The following is a 25,020-nucleotide window of genomic DNA, read 5'->3' as shown; positions in this document are numbered from 1 at the left end:
GTTTCCCTTTTCTATGGAGCTGAGACTCCCTGCTCAGTCATTGAAACCATCTGGGGCAATGAGGAATTCATTTTCCACGTTAGAAGAACATTTAAGGCTGTGATTCATTTCTCATGCTCCACTTTATATTTCACTGTTAATTACTACAAAGCTTTGTAATCTTTCTCTCAGTGACCTCTGGCTCTGTTCCACTTTATGAGTATCCTGCTTCAACCTCCCATCGTAAGTCAAACATGAAACCTCCATGAGCTCAGAATAAGCAAAGCAATCATGACAAAGAAGGGTTTCTAAAACATAGTGCAAAGCGACAGCTATCAAACTAGTATGGTACTGGCTTAAGAATAGACTTAGTGGGGAGAGAGATAGCTCATCAGGTTAAAGAGCTTGTTGGTAAGTCTGGCTCAATCCCTGGGAACCTCTTGGTGGAACTCTAGCAAATTGTTCTGATAGCCATACTCACATTACAGTACACACACACACACACATACACACACAAACGTGCACACACATATGAACACTTATACCCACATATATATACACATACATACACCCACATACACACATATACACATATTTACACACATACATGCATACAGATAAACACATATACACACTTATACACACATACACATATATACCTCCCACATATACACATATACACAGACACATTCACATATACACATACATACACATACACACACATATATATACATACATATATATACACATACATAAACACATACACATATACAAAAACACAGGTACATGTACCCATATACATGAAGACACACACACATCCACACATACATATGTACATACAATAAAAAAGAGTGTACATTGTTCTTGCAGAGGACCTGAGTTTGGTTCCCAGCACCCACATCAGGTGACTTACAACCACAGTAACTCCAGCTCCAGGGGATCCTCTTCTGTTCTGCACAGATATCCACACACATGTCCACATATCCATATATAGATAAGCACATATGCACATAATTAAAAAATAAAATATTTTTAAAAAGAATTTCTAGAGACACACTCTAACACAAAAGGTGTCAAGACAGTTAAATGAGGGAAGAAAAGATATTGTAATGTAATGATGGCACACATTGGATATCCACATGTGTAGATCATAAACACAAATATAAATAATACCACGGCACTCCTGTGACAGAAAAGGCAAACAAGAAGATATGAAGACAACCTACGAAACTGGAGGAAAAGGATAAGAATCATGTATCAGCTTTGGGATGTTCATGCACAATATAAAAATTCATAAAGGGAAGGACAAAGGGGAGTATTGATGGAGTGGTCAAAATAGGCAAAGCTATAGAAATGGAAATATGTTAATGGCTGCTTATGGGCTGGACTTGGGTGGACAGGAAAGGACTGTAATGGTAACACAGACTCTTTAGGCATGATATAGATGCTCTAATATATAGACTGTAGTGATGGCGTGTGACTGCGTTAGACTCCATGAACTTGGCCGCTTTAATGAGTGAATTTTACACTGTTTAAGTCACATGGGATGTCCAATTCAAGACATTTTTGACCTACAATTGGATCAGAATTTTCTCAGTGGAACTATTTGTTATTCTGAGGTATTTATATTTTTAAAGATTTATTTTTATTCTTTACTGGGGCGTGTGTGTGTGTGTGTGTGTGTGTGTGTGTGTGTGTGTTTGTATGCATGTGTATGTTTGTGCTGAGTCCAGAAGAGGACACTGTTAGCCATGCAATGTGGGAACCTCTGCAAGGGAAGTTTGTGCTTGTAACCAATGAGGAACCTTCCAGCTTCTAAAAACCTGCATCCATGCATACATACATAATACACACATACATGCATGCACATATAATACATACATGTATTTATGTATCCTTGTTATATTCATTTATTCTCATCTACTGTAAGAAGCATGTCCCCAGGGATGAGGATCATTTTAGTTTTGTATCTTCACTCCCTCATCGAGGAGTGCTTTGTTCAGGATACTTAAATTAAAAATGTTAGCTGAATGAATGATTTTTGAACCGAAGGGGGTACAGTTTGCATTAAGTTCTGGTTGGACAGTTCCCACTTCAACTCCAGGAATCTCTTTTGTGTGAATTGTTAAGCCAGGTCAATGTACCTGGTACCTGGGCAGCAATGCCTTATTTATCTTTTGAATAAATATTAAGAGTGTTCCCTTGGGGCTGGAGAGATGGCTCAGCTGTTAGGATCACTGTCTGCTCTTCCAGAGGTCCTACGTTCAATCCTCAGCAACCACATGGTGGCTCACAACCATCTATAGCATGATCTGATTCCCTCTTCTGGTGTGTTGGTGCACACATAGATAAAGCACCCATACACATAAAATAAATAAATTCTAAATTAACTTTGGAAAAAAAGTGTCTCCTTTATTTCAAGATGTTTATCTTCTTGGTGCCCACTGAGACTCTGGGTGGTCATGACTGGTTTTCTTTTCCTTTCGCTATTTTCCAAAGTGCTGTCTGCTGCTTGCTCTGTCTTGCAAACTTTCTCCAAGATGCCAATAAAACATTGAAGAGGGCAGAACTGAGGTCAAGGGCTGATGGGACATTAGTTACCTGAAGACAGACTTGGCTCCAGGCTTCAGCTGACCATTCTGTGGCCTAGTTCTGTCCCTCTCTGGAAGTCACCTTCCAGAACCTCTTGACCAGCTTCAGTGCTATGTCTTTGATGGGCCATTCTCAGACGGTGTCAGCAGAATACATAATTGCTTCTATTCAGTTTACCATTGTATTTTCTTTGTAGCCTCCTTGAGCCATCCCATAGTACTGTAGTAGGAGTTCACACGTACAGGTTGTGTGATTCCTCACAAGTTGTGCATCAATACTCACTGCAGGCCATAATATATTTAAGAGGAGGAATTGTACTTTCCCTAACACTTTTGCATCTCTGAATTTTTGGGTGCTTCCTTAGCAGGAGAAGTGATAGATAAATAAAATATTCGGTACTATTAAAGATACTATTAAATCTCAATACCACAAGGGGATATAGATCTGAAAAATGTACCCTGTATACGAAAATTCTAAAATAACTTGAAATAGTTCCTGTCAAGAAAACTTTGCTACAGTAAGTACCTTCCCCTAATCTTCAGTTATTCATAATATAATTTTGCAAGGGCATCACAATGATGTTTAGAGTTCAGTGAATCACTCATCTCAGTTTTGAAGCCAGCTCATGCTAGCTGGAAACAGAACATTTCTTGCAACTGCACTTTTCTTGTTTGTTTACATCTGATGCTTCGGTAAGCTCTGTGCCTTTTAACCAGTCATGGTGGCACTCACAGGTTACACTGGAACGATTTGTTTTTAATTATGTGTATAGCTATGTGTCTGGGTGTGCATATATACACGTGAGTGCAGTGTTCATAGAAACTAGGAGAGGGCAGGCATCAGATCCACGCAGCTGGAGTTACAGATGGTTGAGAGCTGCTCTGCTTGGGAAACCAAATCTAGGTCCTCTGCAAGATATGCACTTATGATTTATGTTTCTAGCCCTGGGTTTACTTTTTTTTTGTTTGCAAAATCATGTAACTTCCCATTTATACCATGGCTGTTTTAGTCAGGGTTTCTATTCCTGCACAAACATCATGACCAAGAAGCAAGTTGGGGAGGAAAGGGTTTATTCAGCTTACATTTCCACATTGCTGTTCATCACCAAAGGAAGTCAGGACTGGAACTCAAGCAGGTCAGGGAGCAGGAGCTGATGCAGAGGCCATGGAGGGATGTTACTTACTGGCTTGCTTCCCCTGGCTTGCTCATATTTCTTTCTTATAGAGCCCAGGTCTACCAGCCCAGGGGTGGCTCCATCCACAATGGGCTGGGCCCTCCCCACTTGATCACTAGTTGAGAAAATGTCTTACAGCTGTATCTCATGGAGGCATTTCCTCAACTGAGGCTCCTTTCTCTGTGAGTAACTCCAGCTTGTGTCAAGGTGTCACAAAACCAGCCAGGACAACAGCTAAAGAAGAATTGCACCATCTTTCTACCTTTAACATCTGTCCAAGTATTTCCTGAGTGCTAACAGTGCCGGAGGGATGTGAAACTCAACACTTTCACACACAGTTTCTACTGTTACAGAATTTCCTTTCTAAAAGTCATAAACCCAAACTGAACTAAGAACTGTTCACAAAACCTTCTCTTGATGATCACTAAGAAAATGAAACAATATAGAGTCTGAATCACAGGTCACTCATTTTTAAGGGCTAAAGTGACCAGAGCTGTAGCAAAGATTTTTAGAATGGTAACTCACACTCCAATACCCATATTCACACGAACGTACCGTTAAGATCTGCTGTTCTATTCAATGCTTACCAAGTCTCTCAACGGTCCACATGTGAAACAGTTCCCAGTGTGGTGTTATTGAGAAGCAGTAAAATCTTTCAGAGGCAGTCTCTAGCAGGAGGTCTGTCCCAGAGGTTTTTCCTTCATGGAGATTGTGGGACCCCACCCCCACCCCCATCTTGTTCTTCCTTCTGATTGTATCCCAGTCATGTGGTGAACATCTTTATTCCATCCCAAGCTTTCCGCCATGCTGCATTGCATCTCTACAGATCAAAGCAACAAAGGGCACCCACTAAACTATTGAAGAAAATAAACCTTTCGTCTCATTAAGTTGATTGCCTCAAGCATTTGCTATCCTAATGGAAAGACAACCAGAACAATAGCGTTCTCTCTCCAGTGGGTACCTGTTACTCCATTGTTCACCATCCCAAACCTTCCATGCTTAGCAACCCAAGCTTTTCAGGGTCTCTACCTCTCCCAAGGAAGCTGTAGTTCCAGTCGAAGCCCTGACCATGAGTAAGACACAGTCTTCTGCTGCTGGGACACAGTGTTTTCATTCATGAAATTGATGCTATAGAAGCATAGCACTTACAAATATCTACATAGTAGGTTTACAAATTTGCACTGGGCCACATTCGTTGCTATCTTGGGCTGCATACGACTTGCAGGGTATGGGTTGAATAAGCCTGTGCCAGAGCCAAGCACACCCACTCCCCTTGACCAGCGGTCTTAGGCAAAGGCCCCGAGGAAAGGGGATGAACTCTTTTTTATCACTCTGACATCCTGGATAAGACTCGTGAACCGTGGCATCCGTCTTGTAACCAAAAGAAAGCTACTGTGAGCACAGAACCTATGTTGCTGAGAAGACAAAGAAGGAAGTAGAGGAGAATATTTTTCTGATGCCAAAGCTGGGCCAAGGAATGCTCCAAACATTTTTGTCAGGGTGATAATGCAGTGTCTTTATTTATTTGCTATTTACACTATGTGATATATATATATATATATATATATATATATATATATTATATATGTATATATAATATATATTATATTATATTATATATGTGAGGTAGACATGTGTGAGGGTTCTGCGATGACTCCTGGCATCTTCTTCCTCGGTCATTATTCACCTTTGTTTTTGAGCGAGGCTTGGAACTTGCCTATTAGTTTGGCTACTAATCACCATTAAGTTGGCTGAATAGCAAGTAGCAAGTCCCTGTGATCCACCTGCCTCTGCCTGTCCAGTTTGGGCTACACAGGGGTACACCACCATACCTGGCTACATTTTCCCTAAAACAAAAACAAAAACAAACAAAAAAACCAAGGAAACTTAGGTTCTAGGGATCAAATTCTGGTCTTCATGTTTGTTTGGCAAGCATTTGCCAACTGAGCCATCTCCCCAGCTCTGTCTACACCTTTGAAGCTGCTTTATCTGGGTCTCCACTACTAGCAGCCTAAAGCTCTTTAGCAGATCAAAGTAGATAGAAATGCACATATATAATGAATGACCGATTAAATGTATATGGAAGCATAATTACTTCTCTGTTCCATTCATGACTGTCACGTTTATTTTTACTCCAGGCAAAAGAAACTTTATAATTAGAAAATTTCAGGGTTGAAAACAAAGGCCCAGATTTATTATAATTAAAAAAAAAAAACCCTCGATTTATTGTATAGCATTGCGAGGGTTAAGTAAAAGCTTACAAATTGGCTAACTGCTTACAACACAAGAAGACATCAAATGAAAGAAGTTCTTCATTTTTATCAGTAGGATAAATGGGGGATCCTCATTGCAATCAGTGAGTTTACTCCACACCTAGTCCCCCCCACCCTCAAGTGTACATTATATATGGAAACAAGGGCAGCCTTTTCTTCTTCTATCTACAGCCTTTCTATCGGGTCTGCATCGAAATAAAGCGAAAGCAAGAACAACCAAAAGCATCGCTGAGCGATTTCTGTAGGAAGCCACTTTCTCTGAAAATGAAACATCAATCGTCTTGCAAATATTTTCTGTTTTTCATTTGTGGTGTTCTGCTGGCCACTTCAAAGCTCCTGAATACTTATAAAGACTTTTTAGGTTTTGGAGAAAGGAAGGGAGTAGTAGTGACTTTCGTCGTCATCCAGCGAGTCATTCTTTACCTGATTGCTTACTGAACCCAGAGCCTCTCACCAGCCAGTTATACACCCAATTCCTTCAGCTTCTATTTTTGAAGCAAATGTGTAAACAAATTGCAAAATTGCATGCATGCATCTATCTATCTATCTATCTATCTATCTATCTATGTATCACACACACACACACACACACACACACACACACACACACACAGTATATGGCTCAGTGTGTAAAGGCACTTGCTGCTGAGCCTAACAGCCAGAATTCAATCCCTCGGAACCGCACTGTGGAAGGAGAGAACTGGCTCTCAGTCTGTCCTCTGACTTCTGCACACATGCACTCAGTGCATAGCCTTTATCAATGCATTTCTAGAAGTGCAATTCCACATCTGACTTTCTGCACACCGTACCCAGGGTACACAGTGATAACAGATCTGTCGAGCACTGGGCAGAGAACAAAGACAGGACAGCCTTGAGAACGACATTTCACACCTATGCCAGTTCCATGACTTCTATCAGCCCACACCCAGCAGGACCTCTGACCTGCTCACCTTCTAATTTATTCTATCTTACCATGTAACAGATGGTCACAGCGCTGCTCCTGATTGCTCTCCCTAACTGAAACAGGGATGTACTTCCCCACCTGTTGGGTGGATAAAGGGAGCTGGGGGAGCTACTCAGGGCCGCTGCATTGGTGACAAAAACCTTTTAGGGACAAGACAAGGGAGGAAAAGCTCATGACAACTGACTCGCAATTTCGAAGGAATCACAATTCATCCTGGTGGGAACAGGCTCCTTCTGTGGGAATGTGTTCAAGCGGTTTGGTTACATTGTGGCTAATCAGAACCAGAACTAGGTATGACCTTCAGAGGGAGGCCCATTCCTAAGTGACCTAATTCTGCCAGCCAGGATCCACCTCCCCAGGCCTCCACATCCTGGAAGAGAATGCTACAAGGGAGGGTTCCTGGAGTTAACACAGGAGCCTGTGAATCACTACCTAGACTCATGCTGGGCTCTTCAAAGGGATTAATCTGTTTATGTATTGTTTTCTTCTGAAAATGATCTGCCTGGGTAGGGGGAACAAGTTTGGTTTATAATTATTTAGGAAACATTTAGCAGCATTTCCCCTATGATTGTAGAATGAAAGGATGTCCATTTTCCATCTCAAACCTTAAAATATCATTGTGTAGGTGTTGAAAAGATTTCTGGAGAGAGAGAAAAAAATGCACACTGAAATGATGGTTTGGAGACGTAATCTTTTAGTGACCAACCAAGGCACCTTTAAACATAAAATGCTTTCTGTTTTTATCTGATGCATAATTCTAGAAAATATTCTTGCCAATCAAGTGAAGGAGTCTGGATTTCATAGAGCTGGATGCTTCTAACTGCAGCCAAACAACACAGAGTTATTGTGGCTGATTTTTATAGTTATAGTCAGAATATTGTATGGGTCTACCAAAAATTTGAGATATACTTGTGATAAATCTATACATTATATGCCACTTCTTCCAGACTTTTTTTTGTATGTTAGTCAATAAAGCAAAATCTGTGTTTTCCTTATCTTCTAAAGAATTATTTTGTCTACAGCCGTACCACCCTGAACCAGCCTGATCTCTTCTGATCTCGGAAGCTAAGCAGGGTCGGGCCTGGGTAGTACTTGGATGGGAGACCGCCTGGGAATACCGGGTGCTTTAGGCTTTAAAAGAAAAAAGAATTGTTTTCAATTATTTGTATGTGCGTATGTGCTCACAAATATGTGCACAGGAAAGCAAGAAGAGAATGTTGGATCTCCCTGGAGCTGTGTGTGTGTGTGTGTGTGTGTGTGTGTGTGTGTGTGTGTTTGTGTGTGTTATGTGTAGTTGTATAACCACTTGACAAGGGCAGTGCCTTGCGAGTGTCCTGTGCAAAGACAATGTGAGTTTCTAACTGCTGAGCCATCTTTGCAGTCCTCACTTTCTGATTTTAATAAGGAGATGATTTTTACCACCACACTTCGTCCGCATCTCCTTTCAAATTCACAACCTCCTCACAAACAGAGCGATGTTCTCACAGTTATTTAAGGCTAAGGTATAAACTGCATATCACATTCAACATTCGTTACGTGAAGAAACAGTTTTGCAAAACGGGATGGACCGGCTAAAGCCTCTTTCTAACTTCCTCTTGCTTGTGTGACAACTGACCATGTCAGTAATGACAGACGCGTGTGTGACAGTCACAACTGTGTCCTTTTCAGACACGGAGAGACCTTTACCCTCCTATTATTAGAATTGTGAAATTTTAATTTTACACAACACCTCAGAATTAATTAAAGCATTGCCCTAAGAACTTAATGCGTGTATAATGTGTACACTCCTAATTATAGTCTTCTGAGGGGTCATAATGAGACCCATGAGTCATATCTGGGAGAATCGAGAGAAGCGCGGCACGCACCCTGCCACCAAGTACACCCGAATTCCCGAGTCTACACCCCTGAACACAGGCTGTGCCTTCAAGAAATGCCACCATCTGAAAAAAATTAACCCGGAATTGTTCTTGTCTAAAGGAAGTGCAGGGGCAAAGAGTGAAGCAGAGACTGGAGGAAAGGTCATCCAGAGACTGCCCCACCTAGGGGTCCATCCCATCTACAGACACCAAACCCAGACACTATTGCTGACAGGAGTCTGGTATAGTTGTTTCCTGAGAGGCTTTGCTAGAGCCTCACAAATATAGATGTGGACACTCGCAGCCAACTATGGAACTGAGCTCAGGGACCCCAATGGAGGCGTTAGGACTAAAGGAGTGGAAGGGGTTTGCAACCCCATAGGAAGAACAGCAGTATCAACTAACCTGACCCTCCCAGAGTTCCTAGGGACTAAAACACCAACCAAAAAGTATACATGGGGGGACCCATGGCTCCAGCTGCATATGCAGCAGAGGATGGCCTTATCTGACATCAATGGGAGGGAGGGTCCTTGTTCCTGTGGAGACTCATTGTCCCAGTGTAGGGGAATGCTAGGGAGGTGAGGTGGGAGTGGTTGGGTGGGTGGGGGAGTACCCTCATAGAGGCAGGAGGGGGGATTGAATAAGGGGTTTGTGGAGGGGAAACCTGGAAGGGAGGGCATCATTTAAAATGTAAATAATTAACCAATTAAAAGAGCAACATTTTATTATCCGGTCTTTTTGGGGGGAGTTCTCATGAGTGTTCTTTCCTTGTGTCAGGCATACCCAGAAGGACCAGGCCATTTGGGAACAAGGATAGTATTTAAAGAGATCTAGTTACCTTTCATCTGAAGGTGAGTTGGCCTGTGAGCTATTATCATCATTAGACAGATAGGAGAACGGGAGCCAAGAGGTCAGTTAAGTGCAGTTGTGATAGGGTTGGAGTGGGAAATCCCAACAGAAGCCCAGCTTCAGATCTGATTGTACCGATGTTGCCGATACCAGGAGTCACTTCCTACACAGATCTGAGGAGGGAGTGAAAGATGCCTCGGGTGAGCAAGCAAGAAAAACTAAAAACCCTTTGCTTGCACTAACCACAGTTACAAGCTCACAGAGGATTTTGTGTATTTATTCCAGCTTCCCTAACGTGGTGGATGGACGGTGGACGATGTATTCCCGTGTGTACAGTCACAACCCTCGTGTGAGCACTAACTGGACAAACCAGTTGTGATCTTCCAGGAAGCCAGAACTTTTGAAAGGAACCAGAGACCGGTGGTACCACACTTCTGGCTGTACGGAGCCAGCAGTTCTAAGGGTAAAGTTGAGTTAAGGGGGCATCTAGTTGCTACTACGTGTGGTTAGCGTCCCTTCCAAGGGTGAGGCCCAGGTTTCCCCTCCAAGCTCAGGAAGCCTGGAGCTAAGAGTGTAGCAGGCTTCAGGGTGACATGTTCTCGACCTTAGGAACACCCAGTCTTTGATTTTAATTAAAGCAGGAGAGAAAACTGGTGAACTATTTTCACACTGCTATGCTGTGAAGCCAAGGGGCATTGATTCTATCTGGGGGAAAATGCTGTTGACTGATCGACACAAATTCACAGCTCCTAAAGAACTCTTAAGTATCCTCTGCGAGGAATCCTTTGGATACCGTCGCCCATTGGAGCAGGAGAGGAAAAGTCAAAACCAAGATGATACCACTCTTACCAAGAGATAACTTTGATTAGAGAGAAAAGAAGAAAATAATAAGCTCGGTGTAGTTTTGAATTCAAGAAGAAAAAGAAGCTTTGTAAAGTAAAAGAGAGATGTGTTTCGGTTTTGTTTTATGGAGAAGAAAAAGGAAAGGAAGGGGAGGCTAGAGAAAGGAGATGAAAGCAACACAGAAAGCCAGCATGCTGTTGAGATGCTGAGCAAACACCAGGACCTACATTTCACCCTCTTCGCTCATGAGAAAATCAGGGTGTGGTGGCATTTGCTCAGAATCCAGCACTGGGGAGGTAGAGATGGGACGATCTCTGGGGCTTGCGGGCCAAGCAGCCAAGAAGCCAAGCCTATGGTGAGCCCCAAGTAGCATTCTAGGACACTGCCTCAGCCACGCAAGGTGGCTTCCTGATTAATGACACCCAGGGTTTATCTCTGGTCTCCATGTGGATGTGCACACATGTGCATGGATGTAGGCACATAGACATGAACAGGTTAACACCACCACCAACTACATACACCTACACATACCCACACACACACACACACACACACACACACACACAGTACTAGAATGTGAAGGGACAGAACAGGCTTCGAGAGTCTTGGGAGAGGGATCTCAGTGATTTCCAAGTGTCCTAATGGACTCACACTTTTCCTGTCAACCTTATGGCCAAGGCTGCTCCTACTGCCCTTTGAAATTCTAATTAGCCAATTAGTCACTGTTCACAACCCGCAAAGCTCACCCAAGGGAAACTTATGCTCTGGGTTGGTGGGGAGGTGGAGAGAGTTGGGTCACCCTTTGTGTAGGTGAACCCAAATCAAGTCAGTCACACGGCTATAGGACCAGCTCTATTTCAAAAGGAGAGAAATAAAACAAAACAAAGTATGTTGCTTAAAACTCAAAATTATCATCTGCACCCTAGAAATGTTTGGCCACAGAGGGACTTAATTCTACTTTCACTTTTATTCCATGTAAAATCTTTTCCCTTCCGTGAATTCAGTTATACAAATGGGAGGAGACATCAAGTCCAGCACCAGGCAAATTCTGCTTAGGTTTTGTCATGTTAATGCAAGCCACAAAGGAAAATGAAAATTTTATTTTTAGATTTAACCTTGTAAATTGGCCCCAAAGCTATTTTTTTTTTTATTTCTAGATGATTTATTTGAAGAAAATTTGCTCAGATTTATTGGGTCTGTTAATAAAAAAAAAAAAAGTTAAATGACCTCCCGTAGTTTCTGCTGCTATTTATCGATCTTTTTCAAATTTAGCAAGCGATTCAATCTGCAGAAAGGCGTGTTGAATGGGATGGATGGCGAATCTAAAAATGAAATGAACATTTAGAAAGCATTTCCAAGTCCCAGGAAGTAGCTGTAATAAATGAGAACGAATTAAATTCCCATCACTGGGGGAAAAAAATTGAGGGATTTTATTTTAATGGTGGACTCCACAGAACTTATTTACTGGATATGCGATCTATTGACCGCTTTAAAGTCGTCAGCTTTGTGGAGCGCACGGCCTTGGCTCTGATGAGCGAAAGGCCTATCATCATCCATCAGGGTAACGCCCCGCCCCTTTCAGAGAAATCGCTTCTGCTCAATCCCCTCCTGCCTCCTTCCTCTGGCGCCTGCCACAGGAGACGGGGCAGAAGACCACCGTGGTTTGGATCCATTCCCTCCAAAATACACGTGGAAGCTTAACCTTACTCCTTGGCTATTAAAACGTGAGGCTTTAAGAGCAATTGCGGTTCTCACAGAGGGCCCTGGGTGGGATTTTAGTACTTATGTGGTGGTTCACAACCATCATGGAATTCTCCTCCGAGGGAATCTGATGCCTTTATCTGCCTCCCGAAGGTTCTGCATATATATGTGTGCGCACGCACATCGATGGCAGGCAAACACTCATACACCAGCAATAAGAATAAATACATTTTTTTTTCAAAAGGCAGTTGTTTAATGGCTTCACACTGATGGGTTAGCTTAATGGTTGCAGAAGGGCTGGAGAGAACCAGTTGAGGCCTCTGGCTTTCTTCCCACATCATACTTACATTCATTCCTTTCTTACCATTTGCTCTTCTATATATATGAGGACACAACATCCCACGTGTACCACCTTGAAGAGGAGATGGGGGTCCTCACCAGATGCTGAATCTGTGGGTGCCGTGACATTAGACTTTCCAGCATCCAGAACTGTGAGAAATAAACTTCCATCTCTATGTTCTATTTCTTCTTTCTCCTTTGTTGTAGTTCTCAGTATCGGCCACACCCCACCTATTTCCTACTCTGTCTCTCGTTCCCTGTTTCTCTGTCTCTCTCTCTGTCTCCATCTGTCTGTCTCTGTCTCTCTGTGTATTATGTGTATGGGTACATCTGTAGAAGGTAGAAGAACACACCAGGGAGCCTGTCCCAGCATTCTCTTCTGTCTGTATGACTGAGACAGGATGTCTTACCGAATCTAGACAAGTTCCAGCCAGCGAGCGCCAGCGATCTTTCTGTCTCAGCTTTCCACAGCTTTGGGGCTGCAAGTGTGTGTGGCCACGCCCAGTTGTTGGGGCTTGATCTGGTGATGCTTTGTACTCAGAGGATAAATTCTGTACCCTGAGACCTGATTGCCCAGAGATGATGCAAGTCCCTTAGACACCGGCCTTTGCCATGCAGACCTTGCTCCCCAGTTTAAAGCCTTGGCTAAGTAAAAATGGCTACAACCGACACTGGGGAGAATGGAGAGGGGTGGAGTCTGAGTTACCAGGCTGGAGGTTGCAGGTAGGGACCATGAAGGAGAAAAAGGAGGGGGGAGGGGGAGGGGGGGAGGGGGGAGAGACAAGATGGAGAAAACAGGTCTCCATGAGTCCTGATGGACCAGGAGCCTGTGCTGTGGGTAAAATGCCTCCCCAGGACACCATACTGCTGGAGCAGAAATACTTCAAACAGCAAGAATTTGGGGAGCACAGCTGGGGAAGTAGCCAGACTAGCTTTAGAGAATTAGATATTAGGGACCATCCCCCAGTAACTATGCAGAGCCTAATCGATGTCTCATTCATTTGAAGATAGACGGAGGGAAGCATAGTCTATTCATTCATATTCTCTTACACCCAGTCTTTCCTCTGGGTGCTGTGGATTTGAACTCGGGACCTTATGCTCCTAGAGAGAGAGAGCTTGTGCAATTCAGCCATCTCTCCAATCCTGATCTTATTAAGTTGTCCCTTGAAACTGCTGAGACCTGTTCAATACCCTGCACCACACAGTATGGATTTATTGTAACCTCCTGTCTTCATGTGCATCTCTCCTCTGACCCTTGACCCTTGACCCAGCTGATACTTCTGGCTTGCAGCTTTAAGGTAAATCTTAAACCCTGAAGCTCTGCTATGTCTCTTCCCTTTGCTTATCCTCTCTCTGAACAACCGCCTTCCTGCCCTCAGCATCGGGTTCTCTCTGTCCCTGTCTGTCTCCTCCCTCCCCATTGGTCCCCCTCACGTCTCATCTCAGACTTCACAGTATTAACGCTGAACTCACTTCTGTTTCCACAATGTGCTCTGATGTCTAGTCCAGAGCGCTGTTGCTATTTACCTGCCTTGCATAAGAAGGACTGTGAATATTTTGATCCTTACTGCACACGGTGGCACATATCTTGAATCCTGCTAGACATCCAGGAGGGGAGTAAGCTTACAGTGTACTGTAGGAGTCCCCAGAACCCAGGCAGAGTCTCTCTGGGAGCCGGGCTGGGAAGAGATGTTCTAATCAGAAAGCTGGCAGCATCCCCAACAGCACTGCCTCTCTCCCTCCCCCTCACAGGTGTCCTCTTGACCTTATTTTTCACCCTGGTGACTCATGGCAGGGAGGCCCAAGTGCAGGTTTGCTGGCTATGCTCCCCTACGCTGTTTCATCTGGACCAAATCCTTGCCACCGGTTCGCCTTCTCTTGTGGCTGCTCACACTGTTACCCTATATGTCCTTCCAAAAGTACATGTACGGTTATGTATTTCTCAATCCCTTTAGTGGCTTTTCCCAGCTCTCAGATGAAAGCTTGAACTCTTCAGAGAGCCTTCTGCACTGTCAGCTCTAATGGTGTCTCCTCTATTTATGACTCTGTGTTTGCTACCATCTCTTTCTCCAAACAAATTACCTCATGGGTCCTGGGGATCGAACTCAGGTCATCAGCTTGGTGGCATATGTCCTTGCTCATAGACCTATCTCAGCAGCCCTTACCCTAACCCCAACCTTTATCTAAATATGTGTTGCCAGCACAGTGCCCGGGACTTAGTGAACCATTTAACTGGTTTGTGGATGGAGGGAGGAAAGGCAGAAATGCACTATTGCTGAGGTGGTTAGGTTAACAAATCCAATGGCGCAGACGGAAGGACAGGGAAGCAAACTCCCAGTATGCACAAGTCCAGGGCAGAAAGCCACACGACACCCACATACTTCCTGCCTAGCATTTTAAAGTCAGAAGTCAAACTACAGACTGTTGTATGTTCTGTTTTGAGTTACAAATTAGGCTGACAAACTCTCATTACATGACCTGTTATTTTCCTTTGACAATGATGCCTCAAAGCACTAGGCTCCGACTTAGATTCCCTAAGATCTTCAGGACTTTGAAATTTGGCAGTGGAATGGGAAAACTAGCCCCAGAGTGAGGGATGCCCTCTTCACTTTTTATCTCACAGTGACCTTGCCTTGTAGGAACCTTAAAATCATATATGTGGATATCCTGGCTGTCTTAGTCATTGTTCTAGTGATACATGACTCACAGATCTTTGGTACTGGCTAATCAATCATTTCTGGTTTGAAACAGATAAGAAGCTACGGCGTTTTGGTTTGATCTGTATAAGCAGATTCTCAAACAAATGAAAGTAAGCATTTAATTGGGGCTCACTTACTGTTTCGAAGGCTTACAACATTATTATCATGGTTAAGAGCATGATGGCCCACACGGTGCTAGAGCAGTAGCTGGGGGGGGGGTGGGAAAGGAGGGAGGAAGATGGACAGACAGACAGACAGACAGACACACACACACACACACACACACACACACACAGAGAAACACTTGGTCTGGCATGAGGTTTTTGAAACCCCAAAGCCTACAACCAGTGACATCCATCAACAAGGCCACACCTCCTAAGTCTTCTAATCCTATCAAAGAGTTCCACTCCCTAGCACTAGGTGTTTATCTATTGGAAGCCTGTGGGGGCCATTCTTTTTCAAACCACCATCACATCAGCCTACAAATCTAACTAAGCTCATTTCCCCACCACACAGGCCAAAAGGGATGTAGCTGGACCACTGCAGCAGCAAATGTTCTCATTCTCAAGAGCAAAGCTAGACTAAGGAGTGTAGACTCCCTGGCAGCACAGTTAGCATAGGCCTGCCAGTTCTTCACTGTAAGGGGAGGGTCTCTTAAGCACTCTCTCTGGAATGACCAGTCTAGCAGCGAGAGCAAGAAACATGATAAAGGCCAAGTCAAGACTATCCTTTGGAACAGAGAATGACTGTATCCAGGGGAGGTCACAAAGCCATAAGGTTTGCTGATGAAGACCTTGACTTTGGATATATAGGGGCAGCGGGGAGTCAGAACATTTCCCAACAGCTGGAGAGGGTCTGGCACTGTGGTAAAGGATGTGTGGGGACACACTAGCAAAAGCAAGGAGGACAAAGCTATTGTAAAATTTGTAGCATAATTCACTACAACTGAAAGAAAAGAGGAAAGGGCCCATGGAATTTCTACAACAGTGAGTCTAATTGACTCAATGTAGCAGAGATGGAAAAATTAAGCCAAAAATATTTATAAAGATTGAATGTGGCAGGGCTGTTTGTTATCTGGTAAATATTACCCGCCCATACCCAGAGCTAAGCCTGGCTTAACAAGCCTCCTGTGTCCAGAATTTTTCTATAGCTACGGTTTTTAACCCATGAGTTTCGATCCCTTTGGGGATCAAACAGCCGTTTTCACAGAGGTTGCATATCAGGTACCCTGCATATGATATTTTTACACTATGATTCATAACAGTAGCAAAATTACTGTTATGAAGTAGCAACAAAATGATTGCATTTTTGAGAGGGTCACAAGACGAGGAACTATATGTTAAAGTGTTGGAACATTCCGAAGGTTGAGAACCACTACCTTTCCACCTTAATACCACCCTCCGCAAGGATGCTGCTTACCTCTGGTTCTAACCCTCCTCGAAGATGCTGCTTACCTCTGGTTCTAACTCATCTCATTTGGGGTTGAAAGGGGAATGTTGTAATAAAGGGACCAGAAGGAAAAGATAAACAATTTTTGTTTGTTTTTGAGGCAAGCACACTTGTCACGGTCAGATAAGGTGAAATCTGTCAGGCAGAAGTGGAAGAGGTTGCCAGGGCAGAGAAGATTCCAAGCTGCCTGGATTCCGACCCAGATTTGCCTCCCACCATCTGTGTGAACTGGAAAGTCAGGAGCAGAATTCCTTCCAAATTCCTGCTCTACTGGGTCTGTTTTCTGTCCAGATAAGAATGCTGGGCAGAGCAGGGAGCTGCTCTCTAAGGTGCCAGCACCAGGGCTCTGCCCGCCATGTCAGGGAGGCGAAGACAAGAGCCTTTGCCTGCAGAAAGCAGATACCCGCCCACTCAGCTGCCCTGGAATGGCCCTGCTGGGAACAAATCAGAAATTTAAGGAAATTTCCCGTTGAACACTGGGCCTATAGTTGGTGTGTCTAAAGAAAAAAAAAAGAAGTTTTATATTTTCCATATTAGAACTTGGCAGAGCCATTCCCAGCTCTTGTTCTGAAGTTGTTCTCTTGGGCGGGGCCTCAACAGGACCATCTGTGGTCACGTGGTAACTATCCGCTTCCCACTGGTTTCTTTCTCCTCATCTCTTTCCACGGTTGCTTGGCAGCTGAGTTTGTTTTTCATCTTCATCACGGCGTACAGTTTCAAGCAGATGTTTTCAAAAGTGCTTGACTTTTAAGCAGAGTGTTTGCAGTGGCCTCTTGACAGAGTTTCTGCTGCTCTCAGCCCAGAATCTGCCTTGCAAATCAGGGCTTTGGGGGTGCGGGGGTGAGGGGGGCTGGGGGGGCTGGTGGCTGGGGAACAGAGGTCTTCAGAGCAGTGAGTGCGCAAGACCTTTGTTGATTTTTCTTGGGGCTGGTGGTTCTTACGGCTGCTCAGCAGGCATCTTAACATACTGGGCTTGTCTAGCTGTTCCCTGAGCCAAATAGGCTAAGGGCAGGCCCAAGGGCTGGCAGCCGGTTTGTTCCAAAGACCTGCGTTTAGACCCTTCAGCTCATTTTGGCTGATCTTGGACCGACAAGATTTATCATAGGCTACTGTGTAAAGATGAAAAATGGGAACGCTGTTTGCTTCGGGAAAATGACCCTCCGTTATTGAGGGTTATGCAGCGAGCCCTTAAAAACGTACCAAATAACAGTCTTACACCTACCTAGACATCTGTTTTTTAATCGTGTGTAGAGAAACATGTGTGTTCCATGGAGATTGGTTCTCTTATTCTACTACGTGGGTTTGGGGGCTGGAACATCAGGCTTAAGGCCTAGTGCTTTTTACTCACTGAGCCATCTCCTGTATCCTATGTCTAGGTTTAAATGTCCAGTGCTGGCATTGTTTACTATCACTGTGTTATAGACAAGGCTCAGACAGGTTAAGTAAGGCAGCCCAAGCCATACAGTGGCCTGGATGTGGAGTTTTGGTACAGTGCTGAGGGCACCTCCCAGATACATGCTTTCGAACACAGGACTTCTTTTTTTTTTTTACTTCACTATGCTCTCTTCCCACCCTGGGGGAAGTCATGACTAGTCTCAGGAGAGAGACAAGACAGAACAGGGGGAGCAGAGACAGATCATGGAGAAAGGCTGGTTTCTGGGCTTGGCCCCAAGGCTGACACAGGCTGACACTTTGACATTTTTCACTTTTCAGGGGGCCCTTTCCTTCACTGTCCAATGGTGAACTCACTGTCCAATATGAACTGGCCCAACGTGGTCACCTAACAGGACCATCCCAAATCAATAATGAGCTTCGTGGAAGCCATGTGTCCTGACTCCAGCCCACTGTTTTTCTGGTTTTGTTCCTAGTATTATAACAACATCTCTTGATGCTATAAGTAACCCAATATACTTCGTTGGCTTTTTTCCTCTCTAACCACAAGCCTTGTAATAATAAAGCATTATTAAAATGAATAAGTATTACAAGTCTAATTGGCACAAACACAAGAAAGCAAAGAAAGACAAGTAAACAAGAAACCTGGGCATTTTTTTTCAAAAGAAAACAAAGTGGTAGGAAGGGGGAAAAAACAGCTAAAATATGGTAAAAGTAGCCTGGAAAATTAATGCTGCAAATTCCCCCAAGCCGTTTGAGCTCTGGAAAGTTACTGTCTGCAGTTACATGTTAGAAGGTTGAAGATCTGCCAGGAAAAATCTTTCAAAAGATTTATTTATTTATTATATATGAGTACACTGTCACTGTCTTCAGACACACCAAAAGAGGGCATCAGATCCCATTACAGATGGTTGTGAGCCACCATGTGGTTGCTGGGATTTGAGCTTAGGACCTTTGGAAGAGCAGTCGGGGCTCTTAACCACTGAGCCATCTCTCCAGTGGCAGGAAAAAATCTTTTAAAACAGGTGTTTCCTTGTTAGTCTAACCTGCTGGGTGCTGTGTCAACACTTTAAAGCCACAGAAAGGCCAGGTTTACATCTTCACTCAAGATGTAAAGTGTCTGTGTCTTCCTGAAGAATTCTCTCTAGGGCACCAAAACACAAGAACCCTCAACATTGGGTAGTTTCTGTTTTTTTCTTGGTAGTGGGGTTCCGCCGCCTCAGGCATACCAGGCAAGCACTCTTTGAGCAGTGAGTCAGATGCCTGGCCTTGGTGCTGGCTTTTACTAAGTCAAGTCACAAACACCCATTTATCTCTATTTAAAACACAGCTGTACCACTTTCTTCTCCTTTAGAACCTCTCTGTGTGGTGTCTAGTTTGAGATTTTTATGTATTTCCCAAGACACGGCGTTTTGCACACACTGTCCAGAAGAGGAAATGTATCAATGGGGGTTACTTGATAAGGCAGAGTTTTAGGGTTAAAGCTACCTGAGGCTGATAGAAATATCAGGGAGGTGGCCCTGCTGGCAGCAGGACTCCCCCAGGATTTTCAGCCGAACAGGACACAATCCAGTGGAATCCCCATGGGAACCAAGCATCTCTCTGCCTGCCTAACTGTCAGGAATGGTTTGTTGTGGGACCAATCTTTTCAAGTCTATCTGTGATGAGCATGGGTCGGGGTACGGAGGGACCAGAGCATGATGTGCAGGTATGTGGCAACGAGAGCACGTTTGCGTTGTCTCCCTGTTGGTGCTTCCAGGTTGTGCTATAAGTACCAAGGGGATGCTGTTCATAATGGAGGCTGGAAATCTTACCTGTTGGGTCCAACACCACGATCATACCCTCGCTCTCTATGTGCTCACCCACTACTATATCAGGGCTGAGAAAAACCCCAAATATATATGTTGGTATATTTCAGGAGTTGGTTTGAATTAGGTTTCAGTCTTCCTGGGGATGGACCTTGTGAGGTGATAGAATTGTCAAATCATTAATGAGTAAAGATGCTCACAATATCAAAGGCATTTTGAGCCAGAAAAAAAAAATTAAAAGCTAAGCATGCTCTGTGGATTACCACAGCTTTCTGCTAGAACTCTTCTTTGGTGTAATGTTATGTTTAATCCTAGAGATTTGAGCCCAGAGAGGTCAAGAAATACTCTATCTATGGTCAAGAAACTGAAAAGTGATGAGTTCAAGACCCAAAGCCGGCTTGTACTTATTCCAGAGTCCAAAAATTGTGACCAAGTTTTGCTAGACTTACTTATCACTTAATTTTTCTATATTAACAGGAGACATTCAAGGGAAGGGGACGACATACATGGAGGAACATTGCCAGCTCATTGTGTGAAAGTTTCTTTCTTTCTTTCTTTCTTTCTTTCTTTCTTTCTTTCTTTCTTTCAACTTCACATTTTAAATGCTTGCACCATTAGTTTCTAACAATTATCAACCGCAGACATCAGAAGCAGTTCAGCCCTGAGTCACAAGCCACGAAAACCCCTGTCAGAGAGAAAGCTGGCCAGGACATGTTGCAGTTGGTGTGCAGTGACAGAGCTGTCACAAAGGTAATCACGTAAAAAACAGAACCTGCCACCGTTTGGGTTTCTGAGCCAGGGTTGTTTTCCCCGAACTGGCTAATGACACACGCACACACACCCTTCTATTCACCATTTCTCCCCCCATCTCCCCTTGGGATCAGGCTATGACAAAATCAAAACAGAGCAATAAACAGACCAGGAAACATTAAGTTTTCAAACGCAATGGCTTACGACCTGAGTAAATCAAAAGAGCGAGCTGGGGACATGTTTGTGGGGGGTGTTCAGAGTAAACTAGAAAGTTAAGTCGAGGTTCTTTATAGCTGGGGCCTTGACAGAGGCTTGAAAGTTTTAGTGTTGTAGGGGATGAGAAGGAATTTATGGAAGGAAGCTGAATTCTGAAACACGAGTAGATAAAAGCAAATGACAAGGCCCTGGGACTAAACACGACTTCGAAAGTAATTCCTGTCTCGGAACTGGCCAGCTGGTTGATCATAAGGTGGCTGTTGAGCAGTGCTCAAAACACAAGCGGAGGAACATCACCTTATCCCCTACAACCTCTCTGAAAATGCTCACACATACTTGCCTACCCCCAAAACCCTGCCACCTTTGACAGGGGAATTCCGGGGTTCTGGAGCAATTATATCTAAATAGTACAACTCAGTTATGCGAATCGATATGAATTTTACTCTTGAAAGTTGACTTCTGCTATTTTTTTTTTTTTTTTTTTTTTTTGTGGCAAATGTAATTATTCTCCAAAGGCCAAGAACAGAGAGTCTCACCTGGGACTCGAGGACAGAATCCCCTAGAACAGAGCATTGAACTTCAACTGTGGGTTTATATGTGGTCTCTCTCTTGTGGAGAGGGTTCATTGCTCTCAAGAGAGCCATTGGGGAGAATCTGAGCCTCCTTTAGGGATTTGAACTCAGATGTCCTCTTGTGTTTCTAAAAGATTTTAGAGTTTTGAGGAAATTCCATTTTACTCTGGATCAACATTTGTAGTTTTCTGATAGCTGGAGGCTGGAGCTCAGATGGCTTAAAAAAAAAAAAACTCTCCCAAACAACTGCAGAAAGACCACACACACACACACACACACACACACACACACACAGGACACGCATAAGCATGATGTACCTAGAAGTATCTTTATCCATTTTCCTATGTTCCTTTCAGGGACCCCCATTTGCTGCTATGGGGTCACCGTTGGCACAATGCTTGCCATAGGCTGTAATATTTGGGGTATAAATATCTGAGGGTCAATCTCTGCACCAATAATTACTATAAGTTGTGGGGTCTTGGAGAAACGTATCCCTCTATCTACTTCCTCCCTCAGTCTGCAAGATGATTCCTGTCTCTGGAAGGGCAATCAGAGAGAGAATCAGAGAGAGAGAAAACGAGAGGGAACTGGGAGTAAATACGATAAAAATAGTTTATATACACATATGCAAATGTCATAATGGAACCCATCATTATGCATAAATGATCCATGTTCTAAAAAGAAAGAACAATACCACTAAGAGCTACTGAAATGGAAAAACTTTCCTTAAGATTAAGAAAATTTCTGCCTAGGGCCAGCCAGAAGGCACTTGCTGCCAAACCTGACTACTCAAGTCCAATCCCCCAGATCCCCACAGTGGAAGAGGAGAACCAATTCCAGCAAGTTGTCCTCCCCTCCCACCCCCGTACACGAGCTGTGGCATAGTGCACCCTCCCCCAAACCAGACAAAAATAAATGAATATAAAAGCCTAATTTGCCGGATACAGATAAAATACAAGCCATGTTTTGTTTTTACCATTTTATGTAAAAAAATAAAAAGTAACATTTTATCATGGAATGTGTTTTCATGAATAGATGAATTGATAGCCTTTTTTTTTTTTTTTTTTTTTTTTTTTGTGGCTCTTTCCTACCTATGTACTAATCGATAAAATTTCATTAACACCTTCATTTCAGTCAACCTAACTGTGCTGCTTCAAAACACTGGGAAAAGCTCTCTTATTCAAAACAAAACAATTGTAGTATGTCTGAGAAGAAACCAAAATGACAACTCTTGCCTCTTCGGAATTTGTGAGAGGGCTGGGGAGATGTCTCAGTTCACCGTGCAGGGCTGTCTGGTTCACAGTTGTTTTGTAACTCCGTCCCTGGGAATTCGATGCCCTGCAGTTTCTGAGGGCATCTGCACACTTTCGGTGCACACAAACTCTTGCCCGCACACGTGCGTGCACACAGAAATAAATAAGTATTATTTTTTTAATCTGAGGCTAAAAATCAAGTAACAAGGAACTACATGGTCAAAACACAAATCCCTCTCTGAAACCCTGGGGCTCATATATTCTTAGAAATTCAGATTTTGGGGTTCTGTAGATTTAGAGCTGTCTTCTCTCCCTCTCCCCTCCCTTCCCTCCCCCTTCCCTCCCTCTCCTTCTCCCTCTCACTTTCCCTGACTCTCCCCCTCTCTTCCCCCTCCCCTCCCCATTCCTTTCCTCTCCCCCTCACTTTCCCTGACTCCCCCTCTCTTCCCCCTCCCCTCCCCATTCCTTCCCTCTCCCCCTCCCTCTTTCCCCTCCCCCTCTGTGTGTGTGTGTGTGTCCACATTTAAAGCTTTCTATTTCTTTAACTTCTGAAGCCAGCACACAAAGGCCTTTTAAAACTCATCATGCAGCTGTGCCATTAGCCTTATTTTTAGCTGCCCCTTCCTGTACCCCTCACTTCCGCTTCACTCCCCCAACCAAGCTCCTTCCTTTCTGCCCCAGAGTCTCCCTTTTTGATTTTCTGTTATACGTAACCCATTTCTTCTCTTTCCCACCTCCCCGAAAGCTCTTTCTCTTCTCCCATGATCGCTTCTCTAGTTTCATCTTCTACCCATGCACACATAAACATACACACATGCTTTAAAAACAATCTGCCGCACATACATTTAATATTATCAGCATCACCCAGAATCAGATATCTACATGTTTCCACAGCAAATCTGGATGGATGCGCATACACCATTCATATGAACCCATATGGTTTTGCAATACAAAGCAACGAGTCCATATTACAGGTAACTACATCGATAAGGTCAGGGTTTGCATCCAAAGTGTTGCTTTGAATTGGCCACAAACGTTCTGGATTGATAAAAAGCAACCACACACTTATCTGTTCTCCATGACTGCATGAAGACTGATCCTTTGTCAATATAGGATCAGCAAATCCCGCTTGTCCTCACATTCCCCTCCATGGCACCAGTGTCACCTTGCCTCATGGCTGGGCCTGCCACCTGCAGACAGCTCTCACCTTCAAGTTCATTCTGTGCTCTGCTCCACCCGCTGGCCCCTCTTGTCCTGAGGCTCTGCGCAAGGGAGAGCTTCTGTGTTCTTCACTTTGTTCTATACCCCCAGTTCCTTGGCACAGCCCCTCTATTCCAGAGCCCTTGAGCCACCCACGATGCCCTCCAGGCTATGAAAGCTACTTCTGGTGATGTGGTTGGTTCACTGGTTAGAGGGACATTCTTCCCAAGGGATGAGAGGGGACATTCCTCAGCCCCATTCAGGTGTGCCTGAGACCTGCTTCCCAGCAGCTGACAGTGACGCAGCAAAGCCACTTGAGGACAGTGCTTCTAGGTCCTCGTCCCCACAGACTGCCCCAGAAAAGGAATGTGGGTGGTACCATCAATATGACAGCTGAGTGAAACATTCTCAGCCGTGTGGCTGCACTCAGGACAGATGGCAGTTGCCGCCAGCCACTTGCCTTGCACACTGCACCACCGAAGAAGTCTCCTAAAGCCACAAAAGCATGGGAGGGCACGTCTGGGTTTCTCCCATAGGCTGTGACCCCAAGCTAGTTACTTGGAAATTTCTGGAGCCGTATGTGGTCTAGGTCCATGTGAGATAACTCACGGAGCTACCCCAGTAAACACGCACCTAGTACCTTTCCAAAGTTTTCTTTCAGCCATGTAGGGGACCTCTGAAGAATATGGACTCCTTCCCTCTTGGCGTTTGTACGTTAAGCATAGAATGAGGCCCACGGTAAATGGAGGGGAAATAAAAACATGGATGGATTGATTGATGGAATGAATGAAGTATGCAATTATTTCTGTGCTTGGTGGCACAGCTTCAGTTCTCTTCCTTCCCATGAGATGGCACTAGGGTGGTGCTTAAATAGAATCAACTCCAGGTCCAAAGTCATCCATCTATATCTTCCTCCAGGGTGTTTAAGAGGCAACTCCCAGTGTGGCTGTCTAAGCTCAGTGACACTTTCTATTTAGTGGTGCCTCGGCTCCTCCTCTCCTTTCTTGAAAAGGTAGCTGAGGCTGGCCTCCAAGTTCATAAGTACCTGAAGATGGCTTTGGAATCCCAGTTCTTCTGCCTCTACCTCCTGGGCGCTCTGGTCACAGGTGTG

This window comes from Micromys minutus (genome assembly GCF_963924665.1).
Source record: "Micromys minutus genome assembly, chromosome: 30".
In the NCBI taxonomy this organism is placed as follows: Eukaryota; Metazoa; Chordata; class Mammalia; order Rodentia; family Muridae; genus Micromys; species Micromys minutus.
Note: the sequence above shows the minus strand (reverse complement) of the source record.